This window comes from Sus scrofa, chromosome 5 (assembly GCF_054392235.1).
Source record: "Sus scrofa isolate SSC_HxYL_T2T_F1_AM1 chromosome 5, Sscrofa_HxYL_maternal_Yorkshire_Landrace_v2.0, whole genome shotgun sequence".
Lineage (NCBI taxonomy): Eukaryota > Metazoa > Chordata > Mammalia > Artiodactyla > Suidae > Sus > Sus scrofa.
Window position 1 is genome coordinate 99,645,953 of NC_139387.1, and position 21,822 is coordinate 99,667,774.

At 35.3% G+C, this 21,822-nt stretch overlaps 1 long non-coding RNA gene across 1 annotated transcript in view; it reads right to left on the reverse strand.

Moving 5' to 3' along the window:
* The window catches only part of LOC146403585 (uncharacterized), a 276,598-nt gene that overhangs the window by 169,574 nt on the left and 85,202 nt on the right, over positions 1 to 21,822 (reverse strand). Inside the window, exon 3 of the long non-coding RNA XR_014804489.1 lies at positions 11,873 to 13,582. This is a non-coding gene — a long non-coding RNA (uncharacterized LOC146403585). Of the gene's footprint in view, positions 13,583 to 21,822 lie in introns of the transcript that reaches the window.

The following is a 21,822-nucleotide window of genomic DNA, read 5'->3' on the forward strand; positions in this document are numbered from 1 at the left end:
ATATATTCTATCTTAAAAAGTCCTCCAAGTTTATGGCCATATATAACTATGCTATATCCCTTACCAATCGATTAGGGATTCATAAGCTATAAATCAATTAACTTCTACTTTGAATTCACACATTTTGCTTCAATCTAGAGGGAATACTACCCCATAAAACAAAATCATCATTTTGATAATTTCAGGACAGAGTGATCTGGACTTGGGAACAAAGAAAGTCAGAATAGTGTGCTAAGTTTCTACAAATCACAGCTGCAGAATGCTTTATTCAAGAAAAATTGTTAGATTAGTAGCTGCTTTTGCACTGGATTTTAAATCATGGAGCTATCAAGAATCAAAATATTAATAACAGTTGATATTTATTTCATCAGCGTACCCAAAAGAGCAAGCACAGCTAAACAAATTTCAAAAAGTAAGCTTTCATAAGAAGAAAGAAATGATTTATTTTTTTCTTTTTTTTTCTTTTTAGGGCCTCACCCTAGGCATATGAAGTTTCCAAGACTAGGGGTCAAATCAGAGCAGCAGTTGCTGGCCTAGGCAGGATCTGAGCTGTGTTTGCAACCTACACCACAGCTCAAGGCAACACCGGATCCTTAACCCACTGAGCAAGGCCAGGGATCAAACCTGCATCCTCATGGATGCTAGTCAGATTCCTTAACTGCTGAGCCATGACAAGAACTCCCTGATTTACTTTCTTGACTTCAAATCCAAAATGTACCCACCTCCATTTTCCTACAAAAAAACAATTATCATACAAAGCTGACCACCAATTTTAAAATCCGCGTCATGGAGAGTGACATGAGTAAAAACACAGGCAACATAGCACTATATTTCAAGCTGTTGTTAGATTTGTTAGATGTTATTGCTAGATCTTCTAAAAAATATTTTTATGTTAAAGTCGAAGTAAAATTATCTTCATACTTTTATACTAGGCTAATCAAGAGAAAAAGAAGGATCAACTTTAAAAGTAGAATAAAAAATTTAAAGTATGCAGCAATTCAACTCAATAAGTATTTTCAATCGTTAACTTTATATTAGAAATGTTACCTGAGGCTTGGAACTCAGAACTAAGATGCTACAAAGACAAATAAACCAAGTCTTTTCTCAGATTCTTTGAGATATTTCTTCATTTGTCAGCCTTTGTAGTGTTTTCCTTGCCTAAATGATCTACCCAATTCAATTGCTTAAGCATAGTAAATTAATCACTTAAGGAAATAGCACTAATCAGTTTTAAGAATTTTCACTGACCACTTGTTACATTTTCCATAGCAGACACCAATATAGTAGGGAGAATATATTACAGCAAACCTAGAAAAACTAGATCATTGTGTTCTTCATTTGTGACTTAATTTGCTTTGCAAATTTAAGATGCAAAAGAGCATTGAGGCATCTGCAGTTCACTCTTTTATAACACATCACAACACATGAACACCTATATTCACTAATTATCACTATAATTTTAAACATATGCATATCCTTCTACCTATCTATCTGTCTATTCGTTATTTTTATAGCTGCACCTGTGGCATATGGAAGTTCCAATGCTAGGGGTCAAACCTGAGCGGCGGCTCTGGCCTATGCCACAGCCACAGCAACATTGGATCCAAGCCACATCTGTGACCTACACTGCAACTTGCAGCAAGGCCAGATCCTTAACCCACTGAGTGATGCCAGGGATTGAAATCATATCATCATGGACACTATGTTGGGGACTTAACCCACTGAGCCACAATGGGAATTCTTAAACAAATTATGGGTGTTATAGAAGCCTGAAAGGACTAATATGGGGAGGGGTTATATACATAAGAATAAATTAAATAAGATCACATTAAAAATGAATACATAACTATACACATAATTGGTGCCTTTAAAAAGAAGTTGAGCTAATATTAGACTGTTTAAAATATATTTTCATTAAATTATGTATTTAAAACTGTAATTGCAAAAATCCAGCTATTGATAAAGAATGATTTGCATTTTTTCTCACTTTAAAACCAACATTTATTACAGCTACAAAGTTACAGGTCTGCTTTTTATCTATACTTCTATGTGGAATTTATGAATTTTATTCTTTGCTTTGTAAATTTAGTAGATTTTCATCTTTCACCCATAAGACAGAGTTGATAGACTCAAGATGATCAGACCACACATACCATTTAATTTGCATTTTACATGCCATAAAATCAGCATAAATAAACAATACTATCTCCTTATCCAGAAAACAAGGTTTTATTACATAAGCAAAACTCTCAAAATTACTTAACAATTACTGTCTTAAGGTAAGCACCCTATCATAATTATTCCTTTTATTCATGGATAATACAAAGATGTCAGTCTTTCGATATAACTGCAATTTCTACTTCGGCAAGTATATGACTTTATTTGAAAGTATTCCATGTCTAGCTGTTTCTTCTCCTATTGTGTCTGCCTCAACTCCTTCAATGTCTTAACCTGTACCTGATGTTCCTTTTACATAAGTTAAACTTTCTTGCCTTTTTTTTTTTTTTTTTTTTTTTTTTTTTTGTCTTTTGTCTTTTTAGGGCTGTACTTGAAACACATGGAGTTAGTTTCCCAGGCTAGGGGTCGAATCAGAGCTGTTGCCTCCAGCCTATGCCAGAGCCACAGCAATGCCGGATCTGAGCCCAGTCTGCGACCTACACCATAGCTCATGGCAACACCAGATCCTTAACCCACTGAGAGAGGCCAGGGATCGAACCCACAAGCTCATGGTTCCTTGTCGGATTCGTCTCCACCGGGCTACGACGGGAACTCCAAATTTAAACTTTCAAAGGGAAAAACATCCTTTGGGAAAAAAATAGTAGATCAAGGAAGAGCACTATCTCAGAAAAACTAATGATTTTTCTCTCATTACCCTACAAGTACTAGCAGGCCTTCTGAAAAGAATCAATAAAGGAAAATAAATTTCTGATTTGCACGCTTTAGGAGTAGATTCCTGTTGACAATTATCCCTAAGCTTTTCATCATCCAGCAGGCTTTCTGAGTTGAATATCTTATGTAAGCCAAAATTGATTTCATTGAAGGGTAGTTCACAAAAAAGATTAAAGATCAATTGTCTTACTAATTAAGAGAGCAAGAAAGTCAATACAATGATGACATTTAAATTATCTTTATTTACTAGCAGTATCTACACCAAATGAAGCCTTTGCTCCTATGAAATAAAATGAAGTGTTTTAGTGGACTGTACCTTTCTCTTATAGGAAAGAAAAATGGAAGGGAGGGAGAGAAGGGGAAGGGAAAAGAAAGGAGAGAGGAGAGGTAGAAAGGAGGGGAGAACGGTGTATTTTTCCTGATGTTTCCTGCCATCTGCAGACTGTGAATAGCTGTGAACTTTTCATTAAGATATTCCTGAATTAAAGAACAATTTAATCAAATCCCATATTTGGAAACAATATTTAATTCAAACCACGAGATCAAAGAAAGAACATTCGACTTTCTATAATTTATAGTACATTCATGAATTAATATGTGTTCTCAACTTGGAAAATTTGACCATTTCTATCATAAAACGAGTAAACAAATATGGAGGGAAATAGAAGAATATAGTGAAGACAGAGCTTCTATTATTGAAAAGAGCTGCTTCATTGATTTATTATTTTCCTCCAATTTGGATTAATGTAGAAAAAATTCTAAGAGTTTTTTACTTTGATTTTTTTTCCTAACTACTTAAAATGGGCTTTCTTAAATAAAGGCTCATACTTCTCTAAGAGTCATTGCCACATGATTTAGTTCTTTTTAAATAGAAGGAACAAAAAAAAAAGAAAACCAATTTAGGTGAAGAAATTATTTTAACACAAATCTGGGTCCTATTAAGGCTCTCCTATCCAGTATATGAAGTTTTTTGGCCACAAAACAACATAATTATTGCATCAAGAATTCTAGGTCAAAACTAGCTATTTTATAGAATTTACTTTTTTTTCAGAATTTACTTTCTTATGAGATTTTAGAAGTGTTTTGCCAACTTCTCTGACATCCCCAAGTTCATACACATAGCAATAATTTTTAAACGGTTGGAAGCAAAATCCAACCTAAATTTCATTTTATTTCCAAGATTCCCATCACTTGTTGAAGGTGGAGGAAAGTGTGGAGAAGAAAGCAAAAATACAAAGAAAAAAATATCCTATGCTTTTTTTCCCACGAAGTTCTGCGAATTCCAGGCGAGATCAGGCCAGTTTGAGCCATGGGGTGGAGGTGGGGAGCAAGGAAATGGATTCCTGTTTTTATAGAATGTTTGCACAACTCACTTTCTAAAGCTCTGTCTTCTGATCATAGTTTACCTGACATTCCTTAAAGTCTAACACTATAACTGCAATCTTCAAATACTTAGCACTGCTTGCATTTCTGGGCTAGATTTTTTCTTCATAGGTTGCCTTGTCCTCTTGCCCTATTGTCAAAGTATGGAATGCCTATTTCCATATCTTTCTGAAAAATTCTTACTTTTGATAGTATCCCTATGGTCAAATGAGGTCCAATGGCATATCAAAGGTTCTCCCTGTCTTTTAACACTTAGGTTACTTTCAGAATGAGCAATGGACCCAGTAGTAATAGAGAAAATGGAATCCATTAATACAATGACAAGTAAACATGTGTAAAAGCATTGATATTCCAAAAAGAAAAAAACTTGGAAGTTAAGATATATTGATAGTGTCCTTTTTAATAACGAGAATAAAAGAATAGGTAAATAGTCATCACAAAATCTCTGCATGGTAGGAGTTTTCTTTTATCATTTTTCATAGTTTCCAAGATTCCTAGAAACAACACATGCTGCTCTAATAACTACAAAATAATAAATTTTATTAGATAAATATAATACCTACTGCAAAAAATAAGAACGGCAAATAAAAACATCTCATAGTTCTACTACCGTTAAAAGGTATCCACTGATCAATTTTTATACTTTCTTCTGATCATTGTTTTATTCATAATCATATTTGTTTTTTAAAAATTGGGGGTTTGTTCTATGAGCTCAATGCTATATCTTTTTTCTAACTTAATATTATAATATGAATATCTTATTTATACACTTTCTTCCTAGAGTATGTCATGCGAGTATTAAACCATATGAAATAGCCACTTTTGTAAGTTAAAATGGTCCATTGTCAGCAATTTCATATGGTTTAAATGAGTAACTGTAACCTAAATCATAGCAGTAATGAGAGTGACAAGTAAAACAAAAGCAATAGCCATTTTGATGCCAATATATTTTTTTCTTTTTTATGTTAACCTACAGGAATATCATACAAAATATTTAAAACAAGTAGACACTAACAGCTATGAAGAGGTAAAATATATTGCCCACTCATTCCCAGAGGATTGTTGCTCTAGAGAAAACCTTGAAAAGTGAGTCACATAACAGTTAACAGGGCTTGTTCTGTGACCACGGTAGCCTGGTTACATGCCAAAATTAAAGTCAAATGTTGGTCCGAAATGTGGCAAAGATCCAAGCTGCACCAAGTATGTAACTTTCAATCATTGCTATGATTCAGTGATTGGACACAACCACGAAACGTCTGTACTCTGTAAATAAACTGAATTCAGAGCTAACTGGAAACCTAGTATAGAGTACTCAGCAGTTTATGTCTTCAGCATCACTTAAGGTATGCCAAAAGGCCCAGTACTCAAAAGTAGTTCGCCCGTGGCTGTCTACCTTTGCCATTATTGGTGACTTTTTTCCTTTTCCTAACTTTGTACTGCCTGTTTTGTACTTTAAAATATAAATATCATCGAGGATAACACATTAAGACACAAGCCAGTTGCTACCCCTTTCCTTCAAAAGAGGCAAATGAGAACCTGAGTCATCAGAAAAAAAGGGACAAAAAATGGAGTTTCTGTGGTGGAACAGTGGTAACAAACTCGACTAGTATCTGTGAGGAGGCGGGTTTGATCACTGGCATTGCTCAGTGGGTTAAGGATCTGACGTTGCCGTGAGCTATGGTAGGTTGTAGAGGTGGCTTGGATCTGGCATTGCTGTGGCTGTGGTGTAGGCCAGCAGCTGCAGCTCTGATTTGACCCCTAGCCTGGGCACTCCCTATGATGTGGGTGTGCCCACCCCCACCAAAAGTAGGGACAAAACATTTATAAAGGGGATACAGAATACTAATGACCAATTTGTGTTTCCTTCACAAAGACTGTTGGCTTGCATTTCATCCAATCATAAACCATCTGATCTTAACTTTTACAAGTCCAGGCAATGTCCAAACAGTAATTGTATTATATCCCAGAAAGGTCTTTGACTGGAACCAAATGGTGTATTTTATGGAGACCTTGAATTACTCCTAACTGTGGTAATAGTAGAAACCCTTACGGCATATACATTTAAGGGTCTTTGTCCAGCCCACACTTTTCCCAGTTTTAGAATTACCTCCTTACATGCTATATCCTAGCAGTATGCCTACATTTTCATGTTCTGCACACCACTCCACAGTCATTTGAACCAGTGGTAGATAATCAATAAGCCTAAGAAGAATCAATTAGAGTCTTTCTTCTATGAATGTAAAAATGAAATTTAACAGGGTTCATTAGTCTCTGATGGTGGAAGATCTAATGTAAGCTCAGGAAGACTATGATTTAGGAGAAATAAACATAGTCCATAAAGAAAGACAAACAGAGGAAAACAGAGATGAGAGGCTGTGTGGTTTTCATAAGCAATTAAGACAAAGTCTAGGGGTCAAATCAGAGCTATAGCCACAGCAATGCTGGATCTGAGCCATGTCTGTGACCCACACCACAGCTCATGGCAATGCAGGACCCTAACCCACTGAGAAAGGCTAGGTATCAAACCTGCATCTTCATGGATACTAGGCGGGTTAGTTACCACTGAGCCACAATGGGAACTCCACTCTAGGTAATCCTTTGGTATACCTTCAGAACCAGTCCTCAATGACACAAGAAGATATGGGTTTAGGACTGCTATTGGGGTTTTGGTGGCAGTATCAATAAGCGTCAGTGTCAGGAGGGGTCATGGGGCTAGGGAAGGACAAAAACACAAAGTGGAGGAAGGATTTCACTTCCATAGCTAGATCTTTGATCCTTCAGTCCCATCTGTCCTGCCATCACAGAGCATAATTTGGGGGGGGGGATTCAAAGTGTGGGAAAGCAGTGGTGGGTTCAACAATGAAAGGTTTTGAGAATTCCCTGGGAGCCAAAATTGGTTATATAAATTTCTAGTCCCAATCAGAAGCATAAAAATTCATTTTTGAGAAATCCTAACCTAGACAAACAAGGGACTTTGGAATAACAATTTCCTAAATCATAACATTCCATTCTGCACATGGATACCATGAACATTTTCTTTCTCAAGTAGAAATATATAATTGTGTTTTTCTTCTTTTTTACAACCACAAGGATTTTCCAACACACTATCATTTGTACAGATGGAACCATTCCATTCCTAAAGAGTGGGAAGTCTTTCCTGTCATATTTTATTGGTTCTTCTGGTCATTAAATTTGACTATAAATACCCTGTTTAGCATTAAACAGACTGTGAATGACAAGATAATATTAAGCATTTTTGACACAAGATTTCCATTGGACAATTAATCACACCATCATCCCAGGAAAATTAATGATGTAGTTGAAAGGGGGGGGATGATCATCAAGGAGAATAGCCTGGTCTCTTTGTATGTGAACTTAGCAAAAAAAAAAAAAGAGAGAGAGCCTAAAAATAAAAACTAGGACAGTTCACAGTTGCAAACATTTTGATTAATACTAATGATAAAGGAACCAGGAAATAAATGGTTGGGGTTGATTCAGAAGATGTGGCCTTTCCACTGGATAGTATTATCTTAACAGTGTAAGGCACGGGAAATAATGGGAGGCCAGCATCCAAACATAATAGCACTACTTCATCTGAAGGCCAAGAATGCATTAATTTAAAGAAATTGTGCGTTGTAGTGTTTATCTATTAATGAGTCGATTATGTTTTTAGAAATCATGGAAAACGTGTAGACACTGATGTCACTGTGGTTTGGCTTTGCCAAGGATGCTTCCTGCGAACAAAGTTGTCTCCTCCCTTGGCTCAGGGCACTAGACTCTGCTCCCTCCCACCCCACCCACCTACTCGCTCCCTCCCTGACACACAAACACTCTAGATTAGAAGGAAAATATGTTTCGGAAGTATTTAAGTCTGTTGTCTCTGTGCTGACTAAATTAGGTTCTTAACTCTATAATTTCAAAATCCTCTGTTTTTCCTATGTGGCTCCTTTTATGAATATAATGAAAAAATTGTTTATTAATTATTGACTTCATGTTTGTATCCTGTTTGACAAAAGTTCCATGAGGGTGAGAACTTTGCTTGCTTTTGTTTTGTTTTGTTTTTACCTCAGCACCTGTGGATCCCAGTTCCACGAACAATGTCAGGAGTTTGGGAATTATTAAATATACATGTGTATATTGTGTGTACATGTATGTATATGTGTGCATATAAATATGTATATTTTGAATGATGAATCATTATCTCTCAATGAAATTTTACCATTCCCTGGACACTTTTAACTAAAAGAACATGTGATAACCTTCTTTTTTACTAGTTCACTTAGTTCTATTAGTTAAAAGATCTATGGGAGTCAGATTTCTACCTTCTCTCCAATGCACAAAAATACACAGATTTCCCCAAAAAGTCCATTTTAAGTTTATTATGACAGAAATCTCTTCAATTCTCCATCATCCATATCTCAGTGACCTCAAGCAATCCTCAATCTTTGTGTTTTTGTTTGCTTGTTTTAAGTTATTCTTTTCTTTTGACTAAGCTATCTTTCTCTCTTTAATGCCAATATTCCCATATTTCCTTTGTAGCTCCTTGCCCTCTATCCCCCTACAGAACCACAACATTATAAGAATGGAGGCTTTACCAGACACCCCAGAGAGCATTTATTAATACAAACTCTTGGAGTCATTACTGAGTAGTCAAGGCAGAGCTTATGGAAAGAGGATAATACGTCAAATCCAAATTACTGCTTCCAATACCGATGTTCTACATTGTTGTTTTCCTGCTTTTCTCATTGGCCAGTGGCCACATGATATCAGATAGGTAAGAGGATGCACTTCACAAGAGATTTGCAAAAGCTCTTTTCCACTTTTTCCTACTCACAAAGTTTGATTTCTGCTAAGCCCTGCGTAGCTCCATTAAACCATCATGTTCAGCATACACAGTACACCCTGGGATGTGCTTTAGTTGAGGACAAAGTTGTGAACCAGTGGGCTGGACACATGGTTTAAATTAAATGCCACATTTAGACATTTAGTGGGATACCGTGGAAGAAGAAGACAGTCAGAAATGACTTTGGTAACCACCTAAAATTTCTTAGCATTCTACTAAGTGTGTATTTAAAAAGTCTATTAAAGAATATAATGAAGTTAGCAAGTCCATGGACATATTTCTTTAACTTGTGGTATTATTTCTAGTTGGAAAAAAAGTGAAAAATAATTTAACTACTTCCTGCCAAAAAAATCAATATCATTATCCTCTAGCAACTTAGAGGAAATAAAGGAGAAAGATAAAATTAAACATCATTTTGAAAAAAGTGAGACATAAAGGATAGAGACATGAGATCTAATGGGGAAAACTAGTGAATATAAGAAACATACTACACTGTATAACTGAGAGAAAACATAGAGAAACAAAAATTGTAATGAAAATTTTAAGAGAAAAGTAAATTTTCACAAAACATTGGCATTAGATTAGAATCATGAACCATTTTAATTAAAAACTCTGTAAACAAAGACTAGGGGTATATTTATCTTGAAGATCCAAGGACAAGTAGCAACTGATTTCTCTACTTCATGGAGTTTTCAAGCCAGAAAACTGATGATTCCAAGATTTCCACAGTCTTGCAATAATCATAGGAGAGAGCAAAGATAAAATCTCACCTTTCTTCTCTGATGAAGTTAATAGGTTCTCATTGTCCCAAGATGGAAGCCTACCCTGTTTCTCGGGATGGCCACAAAAAATATATTATTTCAGGTGCAAGCACACTCATACACAAAATTGTGGAAATAAACTATTATTTCCTAACTAAAGCGAGTTGAAGAAAGATTTTAAGTTCTTTAAGGGCAAGGAAAAGTCTCTTACTGTGCCCCAAAACATTTGAGAGATAGAGGGTAATTAGCATGCAGTTATTAGCTAGACTTAAACAACCATATTTTAAATCAAATAAACTCCTTTCTCTATGACTTCACATTATCATTCCCTCAGAATTTCAGAAATCTCAGGTTAGCCATTCTCCAGCAACCAACCTGCAACTCAGCTGCCCTAGGAGGACATCTGTCTATACTTCCTTTTCAGAATGCAGAGGTCATGACAATTTTTAGAGTAAATTATCCAGGTTCCACTTTGATAGTCAAGTTTCTTTTAATTTTGGATAATCCTTGCCAGTGGACTTGATTTCTAAGCAAACCCATAAACATCTGTAAGCTGGTGTTCCCTTTTATTTCCTATTATTTGTATAATTAAGCTGTTAATTTTGCACTCAACATATGCAGAGAGCCCACTGGTGCATCATTAATGTACTTTCTCTTAGTTAATGTTCATAAACACTTTGAAAAGTATATATTTCATCCTTTATTTTTACATAAAGAAATGGAAATTCAGCAATTTTCAAGTTAGGCAGAGTCTGCCAGTAACATCTCTAGTAACTATGCTTTCCTTCTTTCTTATTTAGCAGAATACTGATGCTGACTTTGGAAAAGTTCCCACCTAAAAAGCATTTTTCAGACTCCTGTGCTGATACAGGTAGCCACGTACTAATATTTCTGGAAAATAAGGTATAAGTGGAGGAGCCCCCATTCTGGTGCAGTGGTAATGAGACCAACTAGTATCCATGAGAATGCAGGTTCGATTCTTGGCCTCACTCAGTGGGTTAAGGATGCGGCATTGCCATGAGCTGTGGTGTAGGTCACAGATGTGTCTTGGATCCTGCGTTGCTGTGGCTGTGGTGTAGGCTGTCAGCTGCAGCTCCAATTTGACCCTTAGCCTGGGAACCATATGCTGCAAGTGTGGCCCTAAAAAGCACACAGACACATAGACACACAGACACACACACACAAAGATATAAGTGGATTTATTGGGAACAAATTCTGGGAAAGGCCCTTAAGTAGGAAATGGACACATACAGTACCACATGTATCTTCTTTGCTTTTGGCACCTTTCCCTTTTCCCCCGAGAAATGCAGAGCTCCAGCAGCCACCTTGAGCAAGCTATGAGGGAAAAGCCAAGAATATCAGCCCTGACATCCTTGAGACATCAGACTGCCCACTTGTGAATTTCTTGCTTTGAGGGAGTAATGCAAAAACTACATTGCTTAAACCACTGTTCCCAGGGTGATCTGTTACACTGAACCCTGCCCTTAACTTTCATATCCAGTGACAAGCCCAAAGTCTTATAGCTATAGACTAATGTAACTTCTTCTGATTTCATCTTCGATAAAGAGCAGAAATCCTCAGTGTTAAATCAGCTAGTCAAAGTACTACTTCAGGGCTTACATGCAGGGCTAGAATTATCCTTTAGACTCTGTGTCCTTAGATGAAAAAACAGGTTCCCACTACATTCCTTCTTGACTGTATTTAAGCATTCATCAAGTAAAAGCTTACTATCAACAGATAATGTGTTATCTAGAGACCAAGGGCTGAAAATGTGACCATAGCAAGAAGCTTACAGTCTATGATGCAACACTGTAAATCAACTATAATTTTCAAAAAGTATAAAAAATAAAAGAAGCCTACAGTCTAGTTTTGTGGATATTTCAAATAAATAATTAAGTGAAGAATTACAATGTGTTACTGCCATAAAACATAATATTCTAATCTATGGGGTCAGAGAAGGTTTTGGAGATGTTAAAAAGTAAACAGAGGTACATTAATGTTTTCCAGAGTTTATTTGAGCAAACATTGATTCCAACTGGGTGGTACCAAACAAAAACTGGGTAGGGACTAGGGTAAAGGTTTTTTGTTTTCACTTTTTTTTTTTTTTTTTTTTTTTTTTTGCTTTTTAGGGCCACACTTGTGGCATATGGAAGTTCTCTGGCTAGGGGTCGAGTCGGAGCTACAGCTACCAGCCTACACCACAGCCACAGCAATACCAGATCTGAGCCGTGTCTGTGACCCACACCATAGCTCATGGCAATGCTGGAAGGTAAAGTTTTTTATAGGGAAGATGCAGAAACAAAGCAAGACAATTATTTGATTGATTATAGCTTAAATTGTTGCCTAATTTTAGAAAATCTATTTGTTAGTGTTCTTAGGTTTAGAGTTCTTAACCTTGAGGCATTTACAGGAATTTACTCTGGCCTACGTTTTGGTTTGCCTACTTAGGTGCCAGGGTATTACAACCACTTTAGCCTTTAATGGCCTATTTGTTGCATCACTTTTACAGTGAGAACGCGACATTTGTGCTGACTTCTGAAAGATAAGTGTGAATTAGCCAGACAACTAGTGAGAGCAAAGGTTCAGGTATAAGAAACAGTATGTGAAAAGGTCCTGAGGTTTAATAAAGATTGGGAGAAGTGGTTCACAATTACACTGGAGAAGCAGACCTATAATGTGGATCTTTTCAGGCTGTTGTGAACTTTTAAGTTTATCACAAAAGCAGTGGAAACCATGGAATACTTGTAAATGGAAGGGGGTATAACCAAATGGATATAATGGCTAATTGGACAGCAGAAGTATGAAGATGAGAGTGACTTCCTTGTTTCTGGCATGAACAACTGAGTATTGTCATAAATTATCAAAACAGAGATTTCAGGAGAAGGAAAGATTTTTAAGGGAAAGAACTTTAATCCACTGTGTTGAATCTGAGGTATGAATCACATATAAAAATGTAGAGATTGAGAAATAAGTTGAGTACAAAGGACTAAGCTCAAGAGAAATCTGTGATGGCTTTCTAACTGTTGGTGTGACCAAATATAATGAACAACTTTGTGCTTTTTGCCACACTTTCACTTCTTTTGTTAGAGGCTCCTGGTACTATCAATAAGCAGGTTCATGCTAGTGAGAATTAGGTAGATCATTGTATCTTTATCATCCCACTTGCCTTGCATAATTCCCTCTTTCTTTCTAATTCTAAACAAGTTACTTAACATTCTCACAAAGCGCCTTCATCACTGGGCACTGTATCTGCCTTCTATAATCTATTACAAAATAGAAGAACAACTCCAGTGATTTAATGAGTGCATAAATGTTTTAAGCACTGTTGCATTGTTTGTATATATAATTCCTATACTATATATACATAAAACTTCTTAATAGTTTTATGAAGAAATATTTTCAACATTATTTTGTAGGTTAGGGAATTGAGGTTCAGAGAGGCCACACTGATCCAGGTATTCATTCCCACAGCGAGTGGGAGGCTTGACTTCCACCCTCAGACTCTCAGACTCCCACCTGGTCCCTAAGTGATCCCATGGAGTTGCTGATAAATGCTCCATGGTAGTGATGGAAACAAGTACCAGCTCTTCTTAAATTAGCCTCAAATACTACATGAAAATATTCCAGAAGTATTTCAGAGTGTTGCGCTTCTTTCCTGAGGAAAGTTATATTTAGAGATAAAATATGGGTGACGTTCAGAATGTAGCTGCAAGACAAAAAAAATTTGGTTACTCCCTTTGTTTACTTTAGAAGGGTGATAAACAGTAAGAAGCGTTCATGTCATCACTCTATAAACTAATATTTCAAAATAGGCCTAAAAAGCCCATTTGTTTCAATAAAGATCTCAGTGGGATGTTCACTTAGAATAGTTGTGATGAATGGCAATTTTATTTCTACAGAAATAGCAAACTACTCTGTCCATAGTGGGATAGCGAGGTCTTGATTCAATGCTCACTGCTTCCAAGAAGCGGGACATTAATGGGGTAGGTCCATGAAAACCATCCTTTGGACTTCATTTTGACTTTATCTCAATCATTTCATTTTTGTTTTGTTTTGTTTTTGTTTTTTTGGCAAAGCCTTACTCTTCAGATTTTGCTCATTTTTCACAACTCATATGGCCTAAGATGAACGTAATCTTTTCTTAGTAGATTCTTTCTTCAAGCACAGAATATAAATTAATGATATAAACTATATATTTTAAAAGCATTCTAAATAGTGTAGAGTAGAACTGGAAATAACCCCATATGCCTTAAACATATTTACTTTCATTTTCAAATATGTCCCTTGCAGATTATTTTATCTGACGAAATAGAGCTTCAAAATGATTTTTGAACATTTGTATTTTAAATATTTAAAATAAAATTTCTTTAAAAATAAAATCTACTAGTTTTCCCAAAAATAAAAGATAATAAATCTTAACAATATATAACAGCTTATCAGATTTGCTATATTTACTCCCATGCTTTTTTCAACTCATGACTATGTTTACAAGATACACATAATTTGTGTTTTGATAGTCTAGTATAATAATGTGATAGCTTGAGTGATGTTTTGCCTATGAAGAGTACCAAGTTATATTGTGAATTAGCTTTGAAGCCTTTTATCAGTTCAACATGCTTTCCAGAAAACTCACAATATATGAATTTAAAATTAGATTAACAACTTCATCAGTGCCTGTAGCACTGAAGTAGTGATTTCAGGAGATCCCTTGGAAGTGAGGCAAACCTTAAGTCCACTGTCCTCCCAAGAGTCTTCTCTAAATGGAATATGCGAAAAGAAAATGGTACTTCATAGTTAAGCTCATTTCTGTAAAGTGAATATCAACAATTTTTATTCAATTTGATATGCAGTCAGTTGTTTTCTATTTTAATTCATTCTATGTTAATATAATATGCTCTCAGGGTATGGTGTAGCCCTTCTTCATTTAATAGCCATAATAAGTCCAGGCTCTGTAGAAAAGTGAGAACATTATGCTATTTTTTGACTTTTGAAATAAATATTACCAAAACAAAAATTTGTTTTATGATAACTAGAGACTTACTGAAAACTGACATTTATTGGCTTTGCAGACACATCTCCCAACATTTTCCACTGATAATTCCTACCTGAGTTTCCTCCTTTCTTCTTCCTCCTCAACTTTGCACATAGTCTTCCCTCTGTTTGAATAGTCTTCCAGATTGATTTGCTTAAAAAGATTTTTCTTTGCTTCTGAGACTCATGTCAAGTGCCAATTCCCTAACCAACTTTTCCTTGACAGACATAGGTAGATCAAAGTGCTACTTCTTACGCTCTTATTTCACCATGAACGCAGAGCTTGAAGGAAGAAAGATAGCACTAGCGCCTTTGATACTGCCTCACTAGAATAGACTTATTAAATACTTTCTGAACAGGTAAATAAATGCATATAGGGAAAAACAAATTGGCATTCAAAGATGAGTGGGAGTTCCTGAATATTCACATTTAGCATTGTAATCAGACTGTTCTATATCCAGAGACATAAAGTTCTGCACTGAGGGGGGAAATAAAGCATTATTTTTTGTGATGTTACATACCTTGACCTCTGAGGGTCAGAAAATATTTAATTTCCCAATGTGAAAACATGGTTTAGAGACATTAAACTCATCCAAGTAATATGCTTTACTTTTTACCTAATAAAGAATGTTTATATTTTAATATCTATACATTGCCTTTTGTTAAAACTGATGAACTTAGTAAACTTTAATCACTCATTTATTTACATGCTTTTTTTTTTTTTTTAAGTGAAGTTTTATTTTTTTTTTACGGTTTTTTTTTTTTTTAGGACTGTACCCACTGCATAAGGAAGATCCCAGGCTAGGGGTCAAATTGGAGCTGCAGCTGTCAGCCTACACCACCACCACTACAGCAATGCCAGATCTGAGCTGAGTCTGTGACCTATACCATGGCTCAAGGCAATACTGGATTTTTAACCCTCTGAGGAGAGTGAGGGATCGAACCCACCACCTCATGGCTACTAACTGTGTTTGTTACTGCTGAGCCACAACAGGAACTCCTGAGATTTTTATTCTTACAGCTAGAAAAATTATGAAATAATGCTCATTCGTAACTCCATCACCCCTAGAAACCCTACTCCCTCTCCATTCTTATTGGCAGGTGAATTTGTCTTCTTTGCCAAGTGAGTCACTTGAAATTGGAACATTACTTTATTAGAACCTACTTGGGTCAAGCTAATCTAAAGAAAATATAAGAAGGAAAGAAAAAAGTTGTCATGCCATATAAATGCAGAAAAGTATATGCAGAAAAACATAACTTATAAATGAATAGCATATGAAACAAAGTCTTTAAAGCTTTTTTGATAGAGCTCAGTCTTACTAATTTTAGAAATTAAAATATACACTGCTAGGAGTTCCCGTCATGATCATTTTTTTTAAACATTTTTATTATAGTTGATTTACAAAGTTCTGTCAATTTCTGCTATATAGCAATGTGACCCAGTTATACATACATATATATATATATATATATATATGTATACATCATTTTTCTCATATTATCTTCTATCATGTTCTATAACAAGTGATTAGATATAGTTCCCTATGCTATACAGCAGGACCTCATCACTCATCCATTCTAAATGTAATAGTTTGCATCTACTAACCCCAAACATGGGATCATTTCAATAGACACAGAGTAAGCATGTGGCAAATTTTATGATAAAAACCCTAAACAGATAGCTGTAGAAGGAACATACCTCAACATGATAAAGGTCATTTATGACAAATCCACAGCTACAAGCTTTTCCTCTAAGATCAGGAGCAAGACAAAAATGCTCACTTTTATCACTCTAATTTAATATAGTATTGGAAGTCCTAGCTAGAGCAATTAGGCAAAACAAAGGGGGAAAAAAAAGGCATCCGAATAAGAAAAGAAGTAAAACGGTCATTATTTATAGAAGGTATAATTTTATATATAGAAAATCCCAAAGACTCAACCAAAAAAGTGTTGGAATTAACTAATTCAGTAGAGCCGCAAGATATAAAATCAACATACAGAAATCAGTTACATTTGTATATAGTAATGAAACATCTAAAAAAGAACCATAGAAGGCTATCCTACCCACAATAGAATCAAAAACAATAAAATACCTAGAAATGAATTTAACCAAGGAAATGAAAGATCCTTACAAAAAAGTATAGGACTTTGTTGAAAGAAAGCAAAGACACAAATGGAAAGACATCTTACATTCATGGATCAGAAGAATAAATATAATTATAATATATGCTCATTATCTCAGAGTTTCTATTAGATTATGAGTCCAGTTTAGAAGAACCCTCTGTTGAAGGTTTCACAAAGCTGAATCAAGTCTAAGTTGAATTGCTTTCTGGAGCTTAGGGTACTGTTCCAACCTGCTGGCTAACAAAATAAATTTCCTTGAAGCTATAGAATTCATGGTGGCTTGCTTTTTCAAGGTGAGCAGCAAAGCCTGTCTAACCTCTAGACCCTCTGTTAAAGCGTTCACCTGAATAGTCAGCTCCATCCAGGATAATTTCCATCTGATAAATTTGAAGTAAACATATTAAACATTTTATTTACATCTAAAAATTACCTTCATTTTTGCCATATGCTATTGATTAGGAAGAACTGTATAAAGGTGTGGATTCCAGCGATCTTAAAATTCTGCCTACATTGGAGCTATCTTAAAATCCTGCCTACCAGAGACCCTAAATCAGAACAATCCATCTAAGCTGCTTCCAATTTCCTAATTCATATGAGAAAATAAATGTCTGTTGTATTAAATTGCTAAGTTTTGGGATGTTTCATTACATAGCAATAGGTAGCTAATATAGTGAGGTTATAACTGCAAGAATTACATTCAAGGAAGAAGTATACAATATCATCCTTCCTCTCTTCTTGGTTCATAAATCCTAAGTAGATGTTGAAAGAGTATTCTGTTAAGTAAGGATATAACCTTTGGGTTTCACATGAGGCCTTTATAGGGAAAAAGCACAAAAAACTAGAATACAATCCTAATACCTGAAAATCAGTTTTGGAAGTTGATACACCCTTAAATCAAAGCTGTCCTTTTTAAAAGCTTTAATATAATGCCATCCTTGAGGTCAAAGTAGACATATGGAGGCAGAATCATTGTACAGCCAAATCAAATCAACAAAAATTTCTTACTGGACCTTAAATTTCCCAGAGGACATACTATAACTTCATAAAAACTGAAAAAGCATAAAGCTTTAATTTATAAAATTACATATCCAAATAATTTACTTCTATTTTCTATTTTTTTTTTTGTCTTTTTTACCTTTTTGTCTTTTTTACCTTTTCTTGGGCCGCTTCCATTGCATATGGAGGTTCCCAGACTAGGGGTCCAATCAGAGCTGTAGCCACCAGCCTACACCAGAGCCACAGCAACACGGGATCCGAGCTGCATCTGCAACCTACAGCACAGCCCAGGGCAATGCCGGATCCTTAACCCACTGAGCAAGGCCAGGGATCGAACCTGCAACCTCATGGTTCCTGGTCGGATTCGTTAACCACTAAGCCACGGTGGGAACCCCTCTATTTTCTATTTTTATCACAGTTATTTGCATCCATCAATAGATGGTGGAATTTATTTGTTGTTTCAAAAGTGGGAAGAGATAAGAAACGAAGAAATATGTCTGTAGTAATGTGAACTGTGAGTTCATTACAATTCATCTGTATTTATTTTGGAGAATTCCCAGTATAGAAGTGATATTTTCATTCATATATAACATTTTTAAGCCAAATATTAAGTGATTTTAGTCTCTTTTCTTTTCTTTTTTTTTTTTGCTTATTATTTATTACCCTTTTTCAAATTGAGAATAATCAAGAGTTGATCCTATAGGCAACCCTATATCCTATCTTCATGGCCAGCAGCATAACTTCAAAGTAGAAATGATGAAAACAAGAAAGCAGGAGGAAAGAGTAAGCAATCAAAATTCTTTTCCTGAGGAGAAAGAAGCCTCTGATAGCCAACAGGTGATAAGGCTATTGATGAATATGAGAATTCCAGAAAGCAATTTTATAAACTGCCTTAAAAATAGTAAAACTCTAGAAACAGAGTATTTAGGGCAATACTGCATGGAGGAAAGAGCTTCAGAAAAGCATTTGGATATGTTTTTTTCATATATAATTTTCAGATTATTTTTCCTTGGTTTTTACAAAATATTGAATATAGCTCCCTGTTGTACACAATAGGTCCTTGTTGGTTATGCATTTTACATATAGTAGTATGTATATATTAATCCCAAACTCCTAATTTATACCCATTATTTCATTTCACCCTCCTAAATTCCCCGTGAATGACTAAGGCAGGAGACGTCTCTGCCTTTTGCAGATAAGAAATTGAGTTTCAGCAATATTTTTATTGGTTCAAGGTTGCAGGGCTATTAAATGGTAGACCTAGGTATGAGATTCAAGGTTTATAATTAGAGTTCTGGAGTTTTTTCCTCTAGGAAATATTTCATTAATTCATCCACTGAAGACACATTTAAAACTTAATCTCCATGAATTAATAACAAAGAATCTTAATTTAACATAACAACGTTAGAATTCTATAACTCTCAGACTCATAAAAATCATCCCAGAGAGTTAAAGAGATGGCCTGGATCGTGTAACAAGCCTTGCAAAGGAGCTTCGTATGGTAGGTTTTAGCAGTTGATTGATAATAAATGGTCTTACCATGTAAGATTAAACACCTAATGAGCACTAGAACCATGGGTCTCCACTTTACACAGCTCCGGGAGTCCAGTGCAACTTCAGGATTTGTAGGTATGTTATTCCCAAACTGAGGTGTTCTGACACCAGAGCCATTGTCTAAGAGAGTGTGAAAATGCAGGATAAAGTGGACATATCTTTACAGAGTGTGCATTTTATTCAGTACTGGGCACCATAACATAGTTTTCTTATACTAATGTGATCACAAATATGACCTAGGCTGCAAAAATCAGATGAATTATTAAAATAAAAGAGAAGACTTCAAAGATTTTTCACCTTAATGATTTCTCGAATTCTGTCCCCAGGCTTCAAAGGTTTTTATTTATTTACCTTCTTCAGTAGTTGGGGTGCTGTTTGGGGAAAGTTAGGCAAGAATTGCTTTAGGAGACAAAGACCCTTTCTTTCTTTTCATCTCTCTCCATGATACAATCCTCCAGAGTGAATTCAGACTCTAATTTACATCCTGTTCTTAAAATCTCAGGTCATAACATTATCATTAATTAGTCTACAATTTAGGGATTCCTTAAACATCTTGGAACATATAGTCTAAGATCTCTGATTGGATGAAAAGACATCTCTTGATAAAGGAATAGCTGTGTGCTTTCCAAATCCAACATTTATATTCTAAATAATTGTAGTATTGCCAGTTTTGCTCTGAAAATGTAATGTATTAAGTGCTCTGACACCCTTCAAATATGATAAGTAAAATAATTTTGCTATCCACGTGGAGCTGTAGTTGAATTTCTACTATTTGTTCTTCCTTGCCCTCACCTACAGATTTTCAAGATAATAAAAATGTATCTGTATTATCTGTCTGCCTTAAAATACTAATTTTAGCTTAACAGTTATAATTTCTTTTGATATGTTAAGGAATATATTTTTTCTCTTTATTTTCATAGACTTTATTTTTTAAAGCAGTTTTAGGTTTACCGAAATTGAGCAGATAATACAGAGAATTCCCATACATCCCCTCTTTACCTCCTCACAGTTCATCCTATCACTAACATCCACATTAGTGTAGTATATTTGTTAAGGTTGATGAACCAGCACTGAAACATTATCATTAACTAAAGTCCACAGTTCAAATCTGTCTGTATTCTTTGTGTTACAGTTCTACAGGCTTTATCAAATGTAGAATGTCATGCATCCACCACTGCAGAATACCTTAGTGCCCTAAAATGTACCAGTGCTTTACCTATTCAACTCCACCCCCTCCTCCTGAACCTGTGGCAACCACTAATCTTTTTACTATCTCTGTAATTGTGACTGTTCCAGAATGTCATCTACTTAGAATCATATAATATGTAGCTTTTTCAGACTGGCTTCTACATTAAGCAATATGCAATTGAAGGTTCCTGTATATCTTTTTGTGGCTTGATAGCATTTTTTAAAATTGTTGAATAAGATTTCATTACATAAATACTCTACTTTGTTTATCTATTCATCTTTTGAAGTATACCTGGGTTGCTTACAGTGTGGAACAATTATCAATAAAGCCGCTATCAATATTCATATGCAGGTTTGGGGTTGGACCTAGGTTTTCAATTTATTTGGGTAAACACCTAGGAATGTGATTGCTAGACCATATGGTAAGATGATATTTAGGTTTGTAAGAAACACAAACTGTTGTTCAAAATGGCTATGCCACTTCACACTCCCACAAGCAATGAATGAAAGTTACTGTTACTCCGCATCCTTGTCAGCACTTGGTACTGTCAGTTTTTTGCATCTTAGCCATTTTAATAGGTGTAAAATATTTAAAAAAATTATTTTACTTTATATTATTTGTTTATCTTCAAGTTTCAGGGCCTGTTGAAATAATAACTGTATTCCCACTGAATTAAAAAATCAAACCTCTCCATGGACATGGAATACAACTTATTATTTCAACAGGCTGTGAAACTTGAAGATAAACAAATAACATAAAGTAAAATAATTTTTTTAAATATTTGACATGGATTATAGACTTGTGGTTGCCAAGGGGGAGGGGGAAGGAGTGGGATGGACTCGGAATTTGGGGTTAATAGATGCACACTATTGCCTTTGGAATGGATAAGCAATGAGATCCTGCTGTAGAGCACTGGGAACTATACCTAGTCACTTATGATGGAGCACAATAATGTGAGGAAAAAAATGTATATATGTATGTGTGACTGGGTCACCTTGCTGAACAGTAGAAAATTGACAGAACACTGTAAACCAGCTATAATGGAAAAAAAT